A 4,611-nucleotide genomic window follows, 5' to 3' on the forward strand; every position below is an offset into this window, starting at 1 on the left:
TGAGGAGAGACAAAAACAACAAAAAAGACACCAAACTTAAAATTTTTAGATCTAAAGGGACCTAGTGTGCGAAAATTAACAAGAAAAACACAAAGAGATACCAAACTTTAAAAATTTTAAGATAAAAAAAAAAAAGAAAAACAAGAACACTTTGAAGATCAAGAGGAACACCAAGAACAAAACTCAAAGAATTCAAAGAACATAAGAACATGCAAAAGACACCAAACTTAAAATTTTTGAAACCAAACACACAATTTTCAAAAAATTAAAAGAAAAGACACAAGAAGACACCAAACTTAAAGATTGACATAAGAATCAAACAAAAGAAACTATTTTTGGAAATTTTTTTGAAAGAAAGACTCAAAAAATTCAAAAATTTCAACAAGAACAAAAACAAAAGACTCAAACCAAAAACAAAGATTAAACAAAGAAAAGAAAAAAATTTTTGAATAAGTTTTTTGATTTTTTTCGAAAAAAGAAAAATAAAATAAAAAACTCTAACAAAAATTAAAGACAATACCTGATCTAGGGAACAAGATAATCCGTCAGTTGTTCAAACTCGAACAATCCCCAGCAACAGCGCTAAAAACTTGGTGCATGAATCCCCACGCTTTGTACAACTGAACCACCAAGTACACTGGGTCATCCAAGTAATACCTGAGTGAGTCAAGGTCGATCCCACGAGGATTGTGGTTTGAAGCAAGCTATGGTTATCTTGCAGATTTTAGTCAGGTGAGTAGGAATTTGTTGGATTTGTGAGATCTAAACTAGGTTGATATGTTTAATTGCATAAAAGGAAATAAAGAAAAAGGGTAATCAGAACTCAAAAGTAGTGTAAACTATGATAGGAAGGTGCGTGGTTAAGGCTTGGAGATGCTTTGCCCTTCTGGATTAACTCTGGTATTACTGTCTTCTTCAATTGTGAATGATTTCTTCTATGGCAGGCTGTATGTGATTGACGCTAGTTTGAGCAGCCGCCAATACTCCTCCAGATCTGAACCCCAGGGATAGTGCGGATCCAGTCTGATTGAAGGTGAAGCTCTTGCAGTTCATTCTCTTTTCTGATCCTACTCAAAACGCCACAGACAAGGTCAGATCTTCCGAATCAGAGGATGTTGCGCCTTTGGGTTCTAGCCTCTACCACAGAGACCTTAATCTTCCCATACTTCAGCTGAACTGGTGTCTCGAGAAGTCCCCAACGAAGTCGTGGATTAGCCGTCTAAGAGATGTATAATCAAGCTGGTGGTTCATTATTGTTCGATGAAAGACTCACTCTGAACCCACGTAGAATGTGATAACCTTATGCCAGTTCAATCGCATTCATATTGATGAAGAATGAAGATACATCTTAGAATAGATAATCAAACATAAATTGAGAAAGAACAGTAATACTTTTATTAATCCATAAAACTCAACAGGGCTCCTCCCCTCAACTTAGGAGGTTTAGAAAGTCATACTGATAGAAAATACAATGTGAAAAATGAAATATGGCAGATCTTCCTTTATGAGAGGTGTAAAAGTTCTTTAAATACTAAACTAATGACTAAGGATTACATAAGAAAGGGTAAAACAGTCTTTTAGTGCTAAAATCCACTTCCAGGGCCTACTTGGTGAGTGTTTGGGCTGAGCTTTGATGAGATCCACGTGCTAGGAGGCTTCTAGGGTGTTGAACGCTGGCTAGGAGGTCCCCTTTGGGCGTTTGGACGCTGGTCTCGTCCTTTGGGCGCTAGACGCCTGGAATGGGGCAAGAGGTTGGCATTGGACGCCAGTTTTTAGCCTTCAATTCTGAAGCAAAGTATGGACTATTATACATTGATGGAAAGCTCTGGAAGTCAGCTTTCCATAGCTGTTAAGAACGCTCCATTTGAACATCTATAGCCTCAGAAAAGCTCTTTTGAGTACAAGGAGGTCATATCCGGATAGCATCTGCAGTGCTTTCTCTGTCTTTGAATCAGACTTTTGCTCCAGCTCTTCAATTTCAGCCAGAAAATACCTGAAATTGCATAAAAACACCCAAACTCAAAGTAAAATCCAAAAATGTAAATTTTACACTAAAACCTATGAAAACTTAATAAAACTTAAACAAAACATGCTAAAAACTATATGAATATGATGCCAAAAAGCATATAAAATATCCGCTCATCAGTTACGAAACAGAGAAAAGAGAAGGGAACCTTAATACTATTCACTCCCCCTACCTTCTTCAATTTCTTATTAACATCCTTTTTAATTCAATTTATGCCAAGTATCATAAGTCCATATTAATCTACGTATAACATTAACAGAAGCTAAGACTTATTAGTTGTAGCAACCGTTTTGCGATGTTAGGTCCAATTTTTTGCGTGTGGTAATCGATACAACACTAGTAAGGGAAGTGTGACACATAACATGCATAATTATCACACGCTTAACACGCAACCATAATTTAACAGGCACAAGTAGAGCACAAAGTAGACGAAGCACATTCTCATGATGCATATGAGGCTACCATCTTGCTAATCTAAATAAGGAGATATCAAATAGCAAGTATAAGATACTAAACATTTCCAAGTGCATAGTGCATACATAAGCATTTTAAGTCCATAAATATTATTTAAATACACAGGTTAGATATACAAAATAGATAACCAGTTACTTACAAACTCTTTGCCCCGACTACACCAATCCTTCCCTCACAGGGGACTTCTACACAAGTTGGTTTTACTAACAATTTATTATTAGAATTCAATCTCAGTGTGGTTTACCAAGTTACAAAGTTTGTGTACAATATCATATATTAGTTATAACCTAATCCTAACATTGTACTATATTACTATATGGGATCTTCCTCAAACCTAACCTTCTTTTCACAACTTTTTCTATGTCCCTAGCAAGTGACAATCACATACAATTTCTGAAATGATTGGCACACTTAAGCAATCATATACACAAACATACAGCATACATATGCATAATGCATGGGATGAATATCACTTCAGTATGTGTCGATTCCAAGATACTACAATCTCGTCTCAAGGAACTAGTGTGGAGCTTCGCCATCTGAACTATTCCCAAAGTCTTCTCTTATAGTGTTGATAATTGCCGTTGATTTCTCTTATAGTGTGAATAAAATTATTTTTTCCGTGCTTGTTCTTTGCGACATTTGAGGTCATTGGCTATAAAATCATCAATATATATCTGGATTATAAATCTAATATATTTATTTGAAAAATTGATCTATGACGGCTCATTTATATGTTTTGTTGAAATATAATTATTTATGAAAAATTAAGTTTTAACAGTGGGATACATGAAATTTAGTAATATACTTAGGAGATCAGTAATAGCGACTAACGTGGCGACCGATTTTAGAATTTCAAACCAAGCATTAACGACTGATTTAGCGGCCGATTTTGCGACAAAAAAAATTGGTTGCTATTTTGCGACCAACTTTTTCAATGACCGATTTAGTGACCAAAAAATTGATTATTATTTAGCGACCGATTTTCTCGGCATCTGATTTAGCGAGCAAAAAATTAGCCGATTTAGTGACTGATATCGTTTGATAGTGGATTGGTAGCTTCGGTTGAAAATCAATCACTAAAATCGGTTGCTATAACAGTTAGCAACGATCGCTATTTTCTAATTTAGCGACCAAGATTTTAGTGACTACCAAAATCAGTTGCTAAATCTATCGCTATTTTGGTCATTTCTTGTAGTGAGGTCTCTACTTTACAAAGGGCCATGTCTATGATTATGCCACAACTTTGATTCAATAATACCAAATCCAAATTGGACCCCTCAATAGCGATTTCTATGGCTTTTTTATTTAAATAAAATAAAGAGAAATCAATTTTACTTGATTCCCCTAAATCAAAATAGAAAACGTTAATTTCCTAAACCTACTCATATATAAGTCGTGCTAAGGTAGTATGTATTAGATATTATATTAAATACCATAATCTAGGACGATTTATGTATAAAATTCCTTCAAAAAATGCTCATAAATCGTCCCAAGGCACTAAGCATCCCAAATTATATATAATTCTTCATATGGTAGCATAGTTTATCTTTTTCTTTCACCTAAACCACTATGAAGTAGCACGATATACGTGCAACTAGCTACTCCACACCCCCTAGCACATGCAACAACCTACCCCATACTATCCTAGCACGATTAAAAGAATATGCGTACGGTTTATTTAAAAGCATAATAACATGAGTTAATTAATTAATATAAATAAGTTAAAAATAAATTTTTAATTACCAAATTTTGGCAATAAAAATTGATTTTTTATTTATGTGAACATAATAAAAAGTTAATTTTAAAAAATTTGTTTACATGAGAATAGTAAAATTAAAAAATTAAATTTATTTTTATAAACATAATAAAATTTATTTAAATTTTAATTATGTTTATCTAAATAAATTTTAAAATTTAAAATTATAAAATTTATTTGTATGAGAATAATAAAATTTTAAAAATTTAAATTTATTTGTATGAGTATAATAAAATTTAATAAAATTTTAATTATGTTTATCTAAATAAATTTTAAAATCTTAAAATTTGTTTATATAAAAATAATAAAATTTATTTATATAATAAAATTAAATTTTTATTATACTTACATA

The sequence above is a fragment of the Arachis ipaensis genome, chromosome B02, assembly GCF_000816755.2.
Source record: "Arachis ipaensis cultivar K30076 chromosome B02, Araip1.1, whole genome shotgun sequence".
NCBI lineage: Eukaryota > Viridiplantae > Streptophyta > Magnoliopsida > Fabales > Fabaceae > Arachis > Arachis ipaensis.